This window comes from Sapajus apella, unplaced genomic scaffold (assembly GCF_009761245.1).
Source record: "Sapajus apella isolate SASKATOON/1434 unplaced genomic scaffold, GSC_monkey_1.0 scaffold102, whole genome shotgun sequence".
In the NCBI taxonomy this organism is placed as follows: Eukaryota; Metazoa; Chordata; class Mammalia; order Primates; family Cebidae; genus Sapajus; species Sapajus apella.
The window spans coordinates 473,503-490,830 of record NW_022437042.1 but is presented as its reverse complement, the minus strand read 5'-3'; the positions used below and the strand labels follow the sequence as shown (position 1 = coordinate 490,830).

At 34.3% G+C, this 17,328-nt stretch overlaps 1 pseudogene; it reads right to left on the bottom strand.

The window, feature by feature from the left end:
* The window catches only part of LOC116536571, a 74,341-nt pseudogene extending 57,069 nt beyond the window's left edge, over positions 1–17,272 (bottom strand).
* Positions 17,273–17,328: the final 56 nt, after the last annotated feature.

Here is a 17,328-nt window from a genome sequence, read left to right as displayed (position 1 = left end):
GCCTGTGCTTGTGGTATATTGCTCAAGAAATTTTTGCCCAGACCAATGTCTTGAAGGTTTCACCCAAAATTTCCTTATACTAGTTCATAGTTTGAGGTATTAAATTTGAGTTTTCAGTTTACTTTTTTTTTTATTTTTGTATATCGTGGGATATAGGGGTCTAGTTTCACTCTTCTGCATATGCTTATCCAGTTTTCCCAGCACCATTTATTGAAGAGACTATCTTTCCCCAGTGTATGTTCTAGGCACTTTTGTAAAAAATGAGTTTACTATAAGTATGTGTGTTTGTCTCTATATTCTGCATTCTGTTCCATAGGTCTATGTTTCTGTTTTTATGCCAGTAGCAAGTTTTTTAAGATAGCTCTGTAATATAATTTGCAGTCAGGCAATGTGATTCCTCCAGTTTTGTTCTTTTTTCTTAGAATACATTTGACTACTCTGGCTCTTTTGTGGTTCCATATAAATTTTAGCATTATTTTTATTTCTGTGAAGACAGTCCTTGGCATTTTGATAGGGATTGCGTTAAATCTGTAGATTGCTTTAGGTAGTATGGACATTTTAATAATACTCCAATCTGTGATTAATTTGATTTGCGAATATGATAAATGAAATTACTTGTTAGATTTCTTTTTCAGATTGTTTTCTCTTGGCATTTAGAAATGCTACTGCCTTCTGTATGTTAATGTTGTATCCTGCAGCTTTACTGAATGTTTTTATCAGTTCCAATAGTTTTTCTTTTAAATTTTATTTACTTATTTATTTTTAATTTTACTTTATCTTCTGGGATACATGTGCAGAATGTGAGGTTTGCTACATAGGTATAAATTTGCCATGGTGGTTTGCTGCACCTATCAACCCTTAATCTAGGTTTTAAGCCCCACATGCATTAGGTATTTGTCCTAATGCTCTACCTACCCTTGCCCCCCACCCCCTGATAGGCCCCAGCGTGTGATATTCCTCCATCCCCATGTTCATACCTTAAGGAATCGCCACACTGTCCTCTGCAATGGTTGAACTAATTTAGACTACCACCAATGTTATAAAAGCATTCCTATTTCTCCACAGCCTAGGTAGCATCTGTTGTTTACCGACTTTTTTATAATCGCCCTTCTGACTGGCGTGAGATGGTATCTCATTGTAGTTTTGATTTGCATTTCTCTAAAGACCAGTGATGATGAGCTTTCTTTCATATGTTTTTTGGCCACATAAATGTCTTCTTTAGAGAAGTGTCTGTTCGTAGCCTTCACCCACTTTTTGGTGGGGTTGTTTTGTTTTGTTTTGTAAATTTAAGTTTCTTTTAGAGTCTGGATATTGGAGAGTTGTCAGATGGGTAGATTGCAAAAATTTTCTCTCATTCTGTAGGCTGCCTGTTCACTCTGATGATAGTTTATTTTGCTGTGTAGAAACTCTTTAGTTTAATTAGATCCCATTTGTCAATTTTGGCTTTTGTTGCAGTTGCTTTTGGTATTTTAGTCATGAAGTCTTTGTCCATGCCTATGTCCTGAATGGTATTGCCTAGGTTTTCTTCTAGGTTTTTTATGGTTTTGCATTTAACATTTTAGTCTTTAATCCACCTTGAGTTAAATTTTGTACAAGGTGTAAGAAATAGGTCCAATTTCAGTTTTCTGCACACGGCTAGCCAGTTTTCCCAGACGCAACAAAAACAGAAAACTTCAGGCCAATATTCCTGATGTACATCAATGGAAATATCCTCAATGTAATACTGGCAAGGTGAAACCAGCAGTTCATCAAAAAACTTATCCACCACAATCGTCAGCTTCATCCCAGGGATGCAAACCTGTTCAACATATGCAAATCAATAAATGTAATCCATCACATAGACAGAACCAATGACAAATGATTATCTCAATAGGTACAGGAAAGGCCCTTGATAAAATTCAACATACCTGCATGTTAAAAACTCTCAGTAAACTATGTATTGATGGAACATATCTCAAAATAAAAAGAGCTATTTACGACAAATGCACAGTCAATATCATATTGAATGGGCAAAAGCTGGAAGCATTCCATTTGAAAACCAGCACAAGACACGGATGCCCTCTCTCACCACTCCTATTCAACATAATATTGGAAGTTCTAGTCAGGGCAATCAGGCAAGAGAAATAAATAATGGATATTCAATAGGAAGACAGGAACTCAAGCTGTCTTTGTTTGCAGGTGACACAATTTTATACTAAGAAAACCCAATCATCTCAGCCCCAAAACTTACTGATAATCACCTTCAGTAAAGTCTCAGGATACAAAATCAATGTTCAGAAATCACAAGCATTCCTTTACACCAACAATAGGCAAGCAGAGAGCCAAATCATGAGTGAACTCCCATTTACAATCGCTACAAGGAAATAAAATACCTCAGAATACAGCTAATAAGAAATGTGAAGGACCTCTTAAAGTTGAACAAACCACTGCTCAAGGAATTAAGAGAGGATGTAATTTTCTTGTCATGAACATTAAAATATGCCTTGGACCTTGCTTCCTGAAGATTCAATATACAAAGATAAATACCGTTATACCTGTGAGCATTCTTAGATTTACTTTAGAGTATAGAAGCTTAGTCAGTGCCCCTCTTTTCTCTATTCTAACTTCTCCAGCTCCCCACAGTTCAGCTTACTAATTGACTATAACTGTAAGAATATCCCATATAATTCCTGAGCCAATATTGACATAAACAAGTTATACACAAATAGTGTTTAATAGCTTAGCTTGTCCTCCAGTTCTCAGTTTGCATTTTGTGAAGCTGAGAATGTAGTCAAAATTTAAATTTGTGTTCTTGTGGTCCTGCCACAACCAATAATTTCATATGTTGCCTCTTAAGTGGACCTTTAACTTTCTGCTTCTATTAAATTTTAGGATCTCATGATTCATAATAAATCCTGGCTTCTGTGTACCACTTGGAATACAGAGGTTTCTTTGGAAATGATAAGTAAGATTATGACTCTTCTCACAAGGAGCTCATAATCTCGTTCTCTCAAAGAAAAGCAATGGCTTTGAGTTCCAGTCTACTGGACCAGAACCTGATATCTTATCCAGCTTTTGATGGGCTTCTTTTCTGGGATACAAAGTGCCTGAGTCCTTTATAACAAGTGGCCAGGTGAGAAGGGAGTCACAAAGCTGGAACAGAGCAATATTTGAGACAAACACCTAGTGGAAGAGGTAGGTGGGAATTAACTCAGCCACTAATGTTTGCACTGAAGAGGTCAGCCAGACAATTTTGATGCAATTCTGACTCGAGTCTTTTTGTAGGCAAATGTCTAATTCTATGGGCAACCTATAGTAACATGGACTTCAGACAGTGTGGTTCACACTCATGAGTTAGGATCTCTTTAATGTTTCTTATAGTAAAGCAACAGATTTCTATTTTCAAGAAAGCACTGTTTCAGTTCAGTAACTCCCCCATTTATCAACAGAGTCTAGGACTCATAAGATATAAAAAGCAAAGGTAAAATTTATAGGTTGTGACTTGAAAATCTATTATTAGTGACAATCTATGTATAAGAAATTTGTACATGTGATAGAGAGGAATAAACATTACTAGGAGTAAATGGAACCATTGGTTAAAAGTAAATCCAAATCTTAGTCATTCATTTGTTACTGATTCAACAATATTTTTTCAGGATTTACTGTGTGTGGGCTATTCAAGCACTGGGGATTCAGCATTACAAGAAATAGGCTTAAAAATTTTGAACAAACTTATTTTCTCTGGAATTTTACTCTTGGATAGAAAATAATAAATGAACTTAATAAAAAGGCAAAGTTTTAAGAGTAATCAAAAAAGCAAGGTTGCAGAGCCAGAAAAACCTGACCTTGAAATTTGCCTCTATCACATACTATCTGAATAACTATGGGCAGATTAATTAATTAACCAGTTTATCTAAGCATCCATTTACATACATGATAATCAGAAGTAATAACAACTACTTTTGAAGATTTTTGTGAACATGTAAGGAGACAATATATGTAAGCCTACTAGTACAAGAACTTGATGCACATCTTAGCTTTTCCTTATGAGAATAAAAGAGGCATCCATACTTTGGACCTACTGGCACATGACACTTGTTTCTATTATCTTTGTCTACTCTGGATTGAAAAACTCTTTCTCTTTTATTTCATAAACTAATTATAATATTGTTCTTTTAGTACTCCAAATTTAGTTCAGTTTAATCTGTATTTAATTTGTGCCAGAAAAGATGCTGAATTTTGAAAATACAAAAATAACAGAATTCTTCCCTTGTTTTTCTCATAGCCTAGTGGGAGAAATAGGCAAAAATAAATAAATTATATGAAACGTGGTAACTGCTATTACAGATCTAATCCCAGAGTGCTATGAAAGGACATAGGAAGGGTATCTAAGCCAGACTGGAGGGATGGAGGTTCAGTGATGGCTTCCTGAAGCACATTTTACATTTAACAATTAATAATTCCCTTAAAATATGGAGATTCATGAATCCATGATTCTCTCAATCTTAAACTGAAGGCTAAATGTCTGGGACAACAGGTCAACATTCCTTTATAAGCATGCCATTTGTGTAGTACATTCTTTAATACACTCCATCAAGTGAAGCTCTTATTAGATTCATTAAGGAGAATGGACATCTCCATTCATGTAGCTTCAAAGGGAGTGATTTATGTCCAAAATGTTAGAAAGACAGCATAATCTAGTTTGGTAGTTCTCATTCTTCGTAGATAGCTGAAGCAGGTGACGGGGTAGTGGCTTAAGAAATACAGATGACTTGACCCCATTCCCAATGAATTGAATCAAAATCCTTGGAGATGAGGCCCAGACATCTGTATTTTTAAGAGCTTTCCAATCAATTCAAATGCACAATGAGTGTTAAAAATTAGTAATATAGTGGTTTAAACAGCTTATGTAGAACATGTGTTCTCTTCATGGCTCAGTAATGAACATGTCCTGTTACTTGAGTGAGTCATTTCATCTTTCTTGTCCTTAATTTCCTTGTCTACAAGATGAGATGATCTCCAAGTTCTGCCATTCTTATACCATGGCTCAGTTTCTTTATTCCTGGACAATATTTCTCCTGCTCATTTACTGCAGAAGACACTTTGGTATTTTCATTTGCGTACTATTCACTTTATTCAAGCACATGGTGATTCTCAAACTGATTTATACTGTGAAAGAAAATTAACATTCTCAAGGAAAAGATTAAGCCAAAGCAAATTTTTTGAAGTGTTATGTAATTAAATAAAATATAACAACAGTTGAGTACATATTTTCATGTAATGAAATAATCCAGATTGTGATGTATTGGAAGGAGTTACTCTCCAAGGGACAGTACAATAATAGATGGAGAAGAGTTAGAACAGCCAAACTTACTGCCTTTTTTAGAACTTAGTCTAAATAAAAAATAAACTTTTCTTGTGCTAAATATACTTTATGTTTCTGGAAAGGCAATTTAATTGATATTGAGAGGACTTTTTAGGTTGGATCAATGAAGATTTCCTTTTCATAAAATATACAAGCATATATAAATTATTACATACAGGTCAATATGTCTACAGTTCTGTTAAATAAATTGGAATGATTTAAAAACTGGAACTTCTGTGGCCAATAAAGTGATGCTGGAGTTACGAATATTACTATCTGTGTTACAAGTTTTGAAGTAAATCAAATTCCCTGAAATGGCCAGATTATCACTAACATATCCTAAAAGAAAGTATATAGTCTGTGAGTCTGAATGTTTGTCAATTGCTCCAGTCCATAAGGTCAATAGGCAATACTGTTCAAAGTACTTTATCTAGCGATAGCAGGAAGAAATGGTTGATAGGAAAAAAAAAGCATGTTTAGAAATAAAGCATAAATGTTTAACACAATAATGTGTGCTAGTTGACTCATTCAAGGTTATCCAAATTGGAAATAGTAGAATGAATGTAATAATAATAATAAAGGAACTGAAATGCAAGGTAAGTGAAAATGTGGAGTACCTGGCTCTTTGAAGAGAGTTCAGGTTTTCAGACCCAGATAAATTAATTCCAACCCTGAGAAGAATGGCTTATAGACTATAAAAGATGGGTTTAGATAACAAAAGCCTGAGAAATAGAAACTAAGTTTTCTCATTCTTGCTAATAAAAAGAATGCAAAGCTGTATACACATAGAACGAGGTTTTTTTAGTGGAATAAGCAGAGACTTTGGAATGATATTAATGTAGCTTCAAATCTCAACTCCATAATACTAGTCTTGAGGGCATCACTTTACACCTGAGCCTCAGTTTTCTCAATTGTTAAATAAAAATGGAATGTCAGTCTGGTACTATTGTTGTAAAAATTGAAGATAGTAGAGATGTTCTTTGATACATGATGTGGTCATGTCCTGATAAACCCTTTATAACATGAAAATGTTATCAGTTTAAAGTGCATTTAATGCACCAGTCTTGCAGAGCATCATAACTTAGCCTAGCCTACCTAAAAAATGCTTAAACACTTATACTAGCCTACAGTTGACCAAAACCATCTAGCAACACAGCACACTACAGAGTATCAGTTGTTTACTCTTATGAAAGCATGGTGGATTGGGTGCAGTGGCTGGCTGCTGCTACCCATCGTTGTGAAAGAGAATCATGCTGCATATAGTGAGCCTGAGAGAAGATAAAAAATCAAATTGTAAAGTGTGGTTTATATTGAATGTATATTACTTTCACACCTCCTGAAGTCAAATGATCATCAGTTGAACCATCTTAAGTCAATGACTTTTTTTACGCGAAAATGGCAAGAAAAAGATTGTTACACCACAGAAATTCAACTAATGATAGATCCTCTATTATTAAAAATAGTTTGTACCTTAGGTTTGCTTATTTTTATACCCATTCTTGAGTTTCTGGAAGCCCTGAATAACTTTTTGTGGTGATATATTATAAATAACGCTGATACCAATGTTCTCACATCTTGTGCATACGTTTAATGAACTTCTGAAGTTCCATAAAAATAAAGAGTGAAACTAGTTTCTCCCCTACTGGGAGAAAAGGTTTTAAAGCAGATATTTTTAAAATAATTTCCAATTTTCTTTTAGACTAAGGGAAAATGTGCAAGTTTGTTATTTGGGTGTATCGTGTGATGTAGAGGTTTGAAGTATGAATGAGCCTGTCACCATAACAGCAAGGATAGTACTTCATAGAAAGCTTTCAGTCCTTTCTTCCCTCCCTTTCTCCCTACCAGTAGTGTCCAATATATATTGCTCCCATTGTTAATGTCTATGCATACCCAATGTTTAACTTCCACTTATAAGTAAGAGCATGCAATATTTGGTTTTCTGTTCCTGTATTAATTTGTTTAGGATAATGGCCTCCAGCTGCATCCATGTTGCTATGGGAAATATAATTTTATTCCTTTTTAGGGCTGCATAGTATTCCATGGTATATATGTGCCACATTTTCTTCATCAAGTTCACCACTGATGGGCACCTAGGTTGATTCCATTTCTTTGCTATCATAAGTAGTGCTGTGATGAACATATGAGTGCATGTGACTTTTTGGTAGAATTATATAATTTCCTTGGCATATATACTCAGTAATAGGATTACTGGATCAAATGATAGTTCTGTTTTAAGTTCTTTGAGAAATTGCCAAACTGCTTTCCACAGTGGCTCAACTAATCTAATTTACATTGTCCACCAACAGTGTATAAGCATTACCTTTTTTTTTTCACAGCATTACCAGCATTTTCTTTTCTTTTTTTTTTTTTAGTGTGAGATGGTATCTCGTTGTGGTTTTTATTCGTGTTTCTCTGATGATTAGTGATATTCGTCATTTTTTCAAATTGGTTACTTATTTTTCTTCTTTTCAGAAGTGTTCATTTATGTTTTCTGCCCACTTTTTAATAGGGTTATTTCTTTTTGATTGTTATTTTTAACTATAGATTCTGGATATTAGACCTTTGCTGGATACGTAGTTTATAAATATTTTTTCCTATTCTGTTGGTTGTCTTTTTATTCTATTAATAGTTTATTTTGCTGTGTAGAAGCTGTTTAGTTTAATTAATTCCCTCTTATCAATTAATTAATTTTTTTTCATATGCTGCTGGATTCAGCTTGCAGTATTTCTAGTAGAGTATTTTTGCATCTGTGTTCATCGAGGATATTGGCCCATCACTTTCTTTTTTATTGTATTTTTGCCAGGTTTTGGTATTAGGATGATGCTGGCTTCACAGAATGAGTTAGGAAGAAAAATCTTCTCCTCTATTTTTTGAAATAGTTTCAGTAGAATTAGTACCAGCTCTTTGTACATGTGGTAAAATTTGGCTTTGAATTTATGTAATTCAAGGCTGTTTGGTTGGCAGGCTTACTACCAATTCAGTTTTAGAACTTGAATCTGTTCAGGGTTTCAGTTTCCTTCTGATACAACCTTGGGAAGTTGTCTGTTTCCAGGAATTTATCCATTTTCTCTAGGTTTTCAAATTTGTGTCCATAGAGATATTCATAATAGTCTTCAAGAAACTTTTATATTTCAGTGGGATTAGTTGCAGTGTTCCTGTTGTCATTTCTGATTGCACTTATTTAGGTCCTTTCTTTTTTTTTTCTTTGTTAATCTTGCTTGTGGCCTATCAATCTTCTTTAGCTTTTCAAAGAAACAATTTTTGGTTTTGTTGATTCTTTGTGTGGATTTTGGGATGTCAATTTTTTTTCAGTTCTGTTTAAATGAGGTATTTTTAAAAATCATGCTAAATGATTTAATTTTTTGAATTCTCTCTGTAGGTAAAAAGTCTCCTAGGGTGGTTTGTTTAAAAGAAGACAAGAGTTAGTGTTTGTTTTGTTACATATTGTTTTGTTTTCTAGATGACCTATCATTCTGTTTTCTATCTAATCTTTTTGTGTGTTGGACAAAAGTATTACATCTGTGTATTTTCTATCCCATGAGTTAGTTACCAACAGTGATGATATATGTGTGTAGTTTGGAAAGTGACTTGATAGAAAATACAAAACATAAATGTAAAATATTGCTTGCAATAAGCTTCTTTGAAGCTATAAAGTGCAGAGATCTTAATGACATAGTACAAGAAGAAGAGTTGTCATAGCATAAAAATGGATGTGATTGGAAAAATACTGTTTTTCTCTCTAAACTATAGTTTAAAGGCCCAGTGTTGGAAAGTTTCTTGGTTCTGTATTATATGTATCTTTTTTCTTTGCACAAAGCAGGTGCTCAAAATAAATGTGCATTTAGTATACGAATGAATGAAGAATATATTTCACAACCAGTGCATACATGTGCAGTGTGTAAAATTATGTGCAAATAGATCATCACTGCCTCAATGTGAAGCACTGGTGACCAAAATTTGTAAATTCTCAGCATAACTTGAAATAAGGCTATTGGTAATGTACATAGGTTGTCCCTGAATTGGGATATGCAAATCAAACTATTCAGAAATTTTATATAAATACATTTGAATTCAAACATTCATATCTTGGAAAAGACAACCTAATCTTGGAGTTGCCGTCTTACCAACAACTGGTAAGACTTAGTACCTATGAATCTATGATTCCCTGTGTCTTAGTCCATGTGGGCTGCTATTAAAAATGCTATAAACTGGGTGGCTTATAAGCAACAGAAATTTACTTCTTACAGTTTTGGAGGCTGAAAGTGCAAGTTCAGAATGTCATCATGGCCAGGTTCTGCTGAGGGTCCTCTTCCGGGTTGCAGACCGCCTTTTGTCTGTGTCCTCACATGGTAGAAGGAGTGAGAGAGATTTTTGTGGGTCTCTTTTATTAGAATCTAATCCCATATATGAGACTTCTGCCCTAATCATCTCACAAAGGCCTCACCACTAAATACCATCACATTGGGAGGTAGAATTTCAACATATGAATTTTTTTGGGAGAGATAAACATTCAGTCCATAATACTCTATAAAATTATGGATTTCCAATAAATAATCCTTAAATTTCCTTATACTACTCTTTACAAATATATGTGTGTGTGTGTGTGTGTGTGTGTGTGTATGAATGATATATATGTGTCTAGCTGTCTATCTCTCTATATGTAATGTTATAATTCTATAATACCACTAGGTAAGTGTTGTGTTTGTGTTATCTCTGATAACTTTGTCTTCCTGAAGAACTCTAGTGAGCCCAAGTAGCACACATTCATGACATGTGGTTGCTTTGGCTGCAGGAAACTGAATAAAGCCACGAAGTCTGTTCTTTCTGCTTCTCTCCAAAAAAAAAAAAAAAAAAAAAAAAGAAAAGAAAAGAAAAAAAGGTCAAACTAAATCTTCCATCATATAACTCTAATGGAAGAAAGCAAGAAGCAGAACTATATCCTGCTATTTGCCCCTTGACACTTGCCTAAGGAGGCAGACCAGAATTAAGAGATTTTAGAGCTCTGAACTGCTACTTTATATACGTTTGGACATGACACAAGTGAGCACTCTTCTCAGAGATGAGCTCACTAGTAAATATCAAGTTTTCCTCACAAAACAAGAGAGAGAGCACTTTTTAAAATTAGTCCATAGCAACATGCAAAATCTGATGAAAGAGGCTACAAATGATGTTGTTTCTGTAAAGCCATTTTATTTGCTAAATTAATTGAAAAATAGTTTTATCTTCTTTTTATGGAGTGTGGTCTTTCACAGCAGTACTGGGATCACAATGATAATGGAATCCTAATAAAATACTGAAAATATTTCTCTGCTATAGAATGTTTGTCTTTAAAAAATTAAGCCAAATAATCATTTATTGTGATAAAAAGTCTTAACATGAGATCTACTGTCTTGACAAATTTTTAAGTGCACAATACAGTATTGTTAACTATAGGACAATGTTGTCCAGCAGATATCTAGAATTTATTTATCTTATATAACCTAAATTTTATACCTATTGAACAGAAACTTCCCATTCCATCTCCCATAACCCATGGCAACCAACTGCCACTGTACCTCTGCTTCAATGAGTCTGCCTATTTTACATTCCTTATGTAAGTGGGGTCCTAAAGTATTTGTCTTTATGCAACTGGCTTATTTAACTTAGCATAATGTTCTCAAAGTTTATTCATGTTGCTAGCAAGGGCAAGATTTACTTCTATTAGGCTGAATAATATTACATTGTATGTATACCATATTTTCTTTATCCATTCATACATTTATGGGCATTTGGATTATCTTCTTATCTTGGCCATTGTAAATAATGCTGCAATCAACATAGGAATGCATATACCTCTTCCAGGTGCAGATATCAGTAGCTTATCATTGCCATATGATCTTTAGAATATATGGCAGTTCTATTTTTAATTTGGGGAGAACCTCAGTACTGTTTTTTTTTTTTTTAAGTTGCTGCACCATTTGTCATTCTCACCAATGGTGTACAAGGGTTTGCTGAGACTTGTTATTTGTTATTTTTTGATAATATCTATCCTAACAGGTATGAGGTGATATCTTGCTGTGATTTTTATTTGTATCTATTTATTTAATTTTTAAATTACACTTTAAGTTCTGGGATACATGTGCAGAACATGCAAGTTTCCTTCATAGGTATACATGTGCCATGGTGGATTGCTGCACGCATCAAACTGTCCCCAACATTAGATATTTCTTCTAATGCTATTCTTCTCCTAGCCCTCCAACTCTGACAGGCTCCAGTGTATGATGTTCCCATCCCTGTGTCTATGTATTCTCATTATTCAACTCCCATTTATGAGTGAGAACATGTGGTGTTTGGTTTTCTGTTCCTGTGTTAGTTTGCTGAGAATGATCGTTTTCAGCTTCATCCATGTCCCTGCAAAGGACACAAACTCATCCTTTTTAATGGCTGCACAGTATTCCATGGTGTATATGTGCCACATTTTCTTTATCCAATCTATCACTGATGGACATTTGGATTGGTTCCAAGTCTTTGCTATTGTGAACAGTGCTGCAGTAAACATACGTGTGCATGTGTCTTTATAATAGAATGATTTTATAATCCTTTGGGTATATACCCAGTACTAGGATTGCTGGGTCAAATGGTATTTCTAGCTCTAGATCCTTGAGGAATCACCACAGTGTCTTCCACAATGGATGAACTAATTTACACTCCCACCATCAGTGTAAAAGCATTCCTATTTCTCCACATCCTCTTCAGCACCTGTTGTTTCCCCACTTTTTATTGATCATCATTCTAACTGGCGTGAGATGGTAACTGATTGTGATTTTGATTTGCATTTCTGTAATGACCAGTGATGATGAGCTTTTTTTCATGTTTGTTGACTACATGAATGTCTTCTTTTGAGAAGCGTGTGTTCATATTTGTTTTTGTCAAGTTTTTCAAAGATCAGATGGCCGTAGATGTTTGGCATTATTTCCAAGGCCTCTCTTCTGTTTCATTGGTCTATATATCTGTTTTGGTTACTGTAGCTTTGTCATATAGTTTGAAGTCAGGTAGTGCAATGCCTCCAGCTTTGCCCACTTTTTGATGATATTGTTTGTTTTAGTCTTGAAATTTGTTTACTTTCTTTGTAGATTCTGAATATTAGCCCTTTGTCAGATAGATAGATTGCAAAAATTTTCTCTCATTCTGTAGGTTGACAGTTCACTCTGATGATGGTTTCTTTTGCTGTGCAGAAGTCCATTAGTTTAATCAGATTCCATTTGTCTATTTTGGCTTTTGTTGCCATTGCTTTTGATGTTTTCATCATGAAGTCTTTGCCTATGCCTATGTCCTGAATGGTATTGTTGAGGTTTTCTTCTAGGATTTTTATGGTTTTAGGTCTTATGTTTAAGTCTTTAATCCACCTTGAGTTCCTTTTTGTATAAGGTGTCAGGAAGGGATCTAGTTTGAGGTTTTTGTATATGGCTAGCCAGTTTTCCCAACGCTGTTTATTAAATATGAAATCCTTTCCCAGTTGCTTGTTTTTGTCAGGGTTTTCAAAGATCAGATGGTTGTAGATGTGTGGCATTATTTCTGAGGCCTCTGTTCTGTTTCATTGGTCTATATATCTGTTTTGGTACCAGTAGCATGCTGTTTTGGTTAGTGTAGCTTTGTTGTATAGTTTGAAGTTAGGTAGGGCAATGCCTCCAGCTTTGTTCTTTTTGCTTAAAATTGTCTTGGCTATATGGGCACTTTTTTGTTCCCAAATAAAATTTAAAGTAGCTTTTTAAAATTATGTGATGAAAGTCAATGGTAGCTTAATAGGGATAGCATTGAATTTGTAAATTAATTTGGGCAGTATGGCCATTTTTATGATACTGATTCTTCTCTCCATGAGCATGGAGTGTGTTTTCATTTGTTTGTGTTCTCTCTTTTTTTCTCGAGCAGCGCCTTGTAGTTCTTCTTGAAGAGGTTCTTCACATCCCTTGTAAATTGTATTCCTAGGTAATTTATTCTTTCTGTAGCAAATGTAAATGAGAGTTCTCTCATGATTTGGCTCTCTGTCTATTATTATTTGTGTACAGGAATACTTGTGATTTTTGCACATTGATTTTGTATTCTGAGACTTCGTTGAAGTTGCTTATCTGCTTAAGGAGATTTTGGGCTGAGATGATGGGGCTTTCTAAATATTCAATGTCATCTGCAAACAGAGATAATTTAACTTCTTCTGTTTCTATTCAAATACTCTTTATTTCTTTCTCTTGCCTGATTGCCCTGACCAGAACTTCCAATACTATGTTGAATAGGAGTGGTGAGAGAGGGCATCCTTGTCTTGTCCCAGTTTTCAAAAAGAATGCTTCCAGCTTTTGCTCATTCAGTATGATTTTGGCTATGGGTTTGTCATAAATAGCTCTTAGTATTTTGAGATACCTTCCATCAATATCTAGCTATTGAGGGTTTTTAGCATGAAGTGGTGTTGAATTTTATCAAAGGCCTTTTCTGCATCTATTGAGGTAATCATGTGTTTTTTGTCATTGGTTCTGTTTATGTGATGGATTGCGTTTATTGATTTGCATATGTTGAACCAGCCTTGCATTTCAGGGATGAAGCTGACTTGATTGTGGTAGATAAGCTTTTTGATGTGCTGCTAGATTTGGTTTGCCAGTATTTTATTGAGTATATTCACATTAATGTCCAGCAGGGATATTGGTCTGAAGTTTTCTTTGTTTTGTTTTGTTTCTGCCAGGTTTTGTTATCAGGATGATGGTAGCCTCATAAAATGAGTTAGAAGGGAGTTTCTGTTTTTCTATTGTTTGGAATAGTTTCAGAAGGAATGGTACTGGCTAATCCTTGTACCTCTGGTAGAATTCAGCTGTGAATCTGTCTGGTCATGGGCTTTCTTTTTGGTTGGTGAGCTATTAATTACTGCCTCATTTTCAAAAGTTCTTATTGGTCTATTCTGGGATTCAACTTTTTCCTGCTTTAGTCTTGGGAGGGTGTATGTGTCCAGAAATTTATCCATTTCTTCTAGATTTTCTAGTTTATTTGCATAGAGGTATTTATAGTATTCTGTGATGGTAGTTTCTATTTTTGTGAGATCAGTGGTGATATCCCCTTTGACATTTTTTATTATGTCTATTTAATTTTTCTCTCCATTCTCCTTTAATAGTCTGGTTAGCAGTCTATTTTGTTAATCTTTTCAAAAAAAACTGCTCCTGTATTCATTGATTTTTTAAAGGTTTTTTTGTGTGTCTCTATCTCCTTCAGTTCTGCTCTGATCTTAGTTATTTCTTGTCTTCTAGCTCTGAATTTCTTTGCTCTTGCTTCTCTAGTTCTTTTAATTGTGATGTTAGGGTATGGATTTTAGATCTTTACTGCTTTCTCCCATTGGCATTTAGTGCCATAACCTTCCCTGTTAACAGTGTTTAGTTGTATCCCAGAGATTCTGGTCTGTTGCATCTTTGTTCTCTTTGGTTTCAAAGAACTTTAGTGGTGTGGAGCATATCCAAATATACCTGTTGCCCATTTCTTGTTCTTCTTAGGAGAAATATCTATTCAAGTCCTTTGCCCACTTTCAAGTTATGTATTGATTTATTTATTCTTGCTATTGAGTTGTAGGAGTTTCTTATATATTTTGATATTAATTTCTCATTAGGTATAAGGTTTGCAATTATTTTTCTCCAATTCTGTATGTTGCCTTTACAGTCCATTTATTGTTACCTTTTCTGTACAAAAAATTTGTAGTTTTGTATAGTCCCACTTTATTTTTCTCTTTGATGCCTGTGCTTTGGTGTGTTATCCATGAAATCATTGCCTGTACCAATGTCAATAAACTTTTTTCCCTGTATTTTCTTCTAGGAGTGTAATAATTTTAAGTATTACATATGTCTTTAATCTATTCTGAATTTATGTTTGTGTAGAGTGTATGACAAGAGTCTAATTTATTTTATATGTGGATATCCAGTTTTCCCAGCACCATGTGTTGAAGAGACTAAATTTCCCCGTTGTGTCTTCTTGCCACCCTTGTCAAAGATCAATTGGCAATACATGTGTAGATAGTTCTGGGCTCTGTGGTCTGTTTTATTCATCTACGTGTCTGTCTCTGTGTTATTATCATTTGTTTTACTCACTCTAACTATGTAATATATTTTACATTCAGGAAGTATGATTTCCCTTACTTAGTTCCTCTTTCTTAAGATCACTTTGGCAATGAAGGGTCTTTTGTAATTTCATATAAATTTCAGAATTTTCTATTTCTGTGAGCAGTGTCGTCAGAATTTTGATAAGGATTGAACTAAATCTGTAGATTATTTTGGGTTGTATAGACATTTTAACAATATTAATTCATTCAATACATGAAGATGGAATGTCTTTTCATTTGTATATGTTAACTCTTTCAGTAATATTTTTCAGTTTTCAGTGTTCAAGTCTTTTATCTTCTTAGTTAAGTTTATCCCTAATATTTTATTTTTATTGGTGCTATTGTAAATGGATTTTTTTTCTAATTTATTTACAGGTTGTTAATGATTAGTGTTTACAAGCACAACTAATATTTATGTGTTGATTTTGTATCCTATAACTATATTGCATTTGTGTGTTAGTTCTAATCATTTTGTTGATGGAATCTTTCGGGTCTTCTATACATAAGATCCTGTCATTTGCAGAGAGAGACTATTTAACTCCTTCCTTTCTGATTAGGATAACTTTTATTTATTTTTTTCTTGACTAATTGCCCTGGCTTGTAATTCCAATTCAATATTAAATGCAAGTGGTGAGAGTGGACATCATTGTCTTTTTCTGATTTTAGAGGAAAGGTTTTCAACATTTTATTATTGACTATGATTTTAGCCGTGAGCTTGTCATATATGGCCTTTATTATGGCAAAATACTTCTGTATCTAATTTGGTAGAAGCCATCAGGTCCAGGGTTTTTTTGTTGATGGGATATTCTTTAGTACTGATTAAATCCTCCTACTTATTATTGATCTGTTCAGCTTTTAAATTTTTTTGTAATTCAATCTTGATAGTTTTCATGCATCTAAGAATCTATTGAATGTGATTTAATATGTTAATGTAATTGTTCATAGCAGTCTCTGTTCCTGAAAATGCTCTTTAATAATCAGTGAAATAATTTGAAAAATAAATGTAAACATATGGAAAACAAAAAGAGAAATGCGATATATGAGAAGCAGCAAAAGGAGTTCTAAAAGAAATGTTTATTGCAATAAGTACATACATCATAAAAAATAAAGATCTCAAATAAATAATCTAAACTTGTACTTAAAATAACTATTAAAAAAAAACAAAGCCTGAAGTTTTTAAAAGAAAGAAAAATAATAACTATCAAAGCAGAAATAAATTAGAGACTAAACAATAGAAAACATCAAAGAAACTAGGTTACTTTTTGAAAAGATAGACAAAATTGATAAACCCTTACCTAGACTAACTAGGAAAACAACAACAAAAAAAGACTCAAATAGATAAAATCAGAAATGAAATGGGTAACATTAGAACTGATACCACATGAATACAAAACATTATAAGTGGCCACTGAAAAAATATACATCAACTAATCAGATAGCTTAGAATAAATGGATTAATTTCTGAACATAGTACTTACCAAAACTGAATTATAAAGAAGTATAAAATTGGGATCCAGATCCAAGATGGTCATTTAGGAACAGCTCAGAATTGCAGCTCCCAGTGAAAGTGCAGAGGGTGACTGGACGCCACATTTCCAGACAGATATTTATTGCCCACAGACCAGGAGATTCTCTGGTGGAGGAGCCCCACAGGTTGCCAGTGTGACTGTTTTGGCTGGTGCGGCCATTTTGGTCCCTGTGGCTGTTTTGGCCCATGCGGCTGCTTTGCGGCACCCCAGCACAGCAGTTCCCCGTACAAAATACACTGGTCCGGGTGCCCTTTTAGCTGGTGATTGGAGCCCGGGAAGGCGCAGTCGCCCATTCATCTGACTAAAAAGGGGTCTGAAACAGGGAGCCAGGCCAGGAGATTCCCAGACAAAAA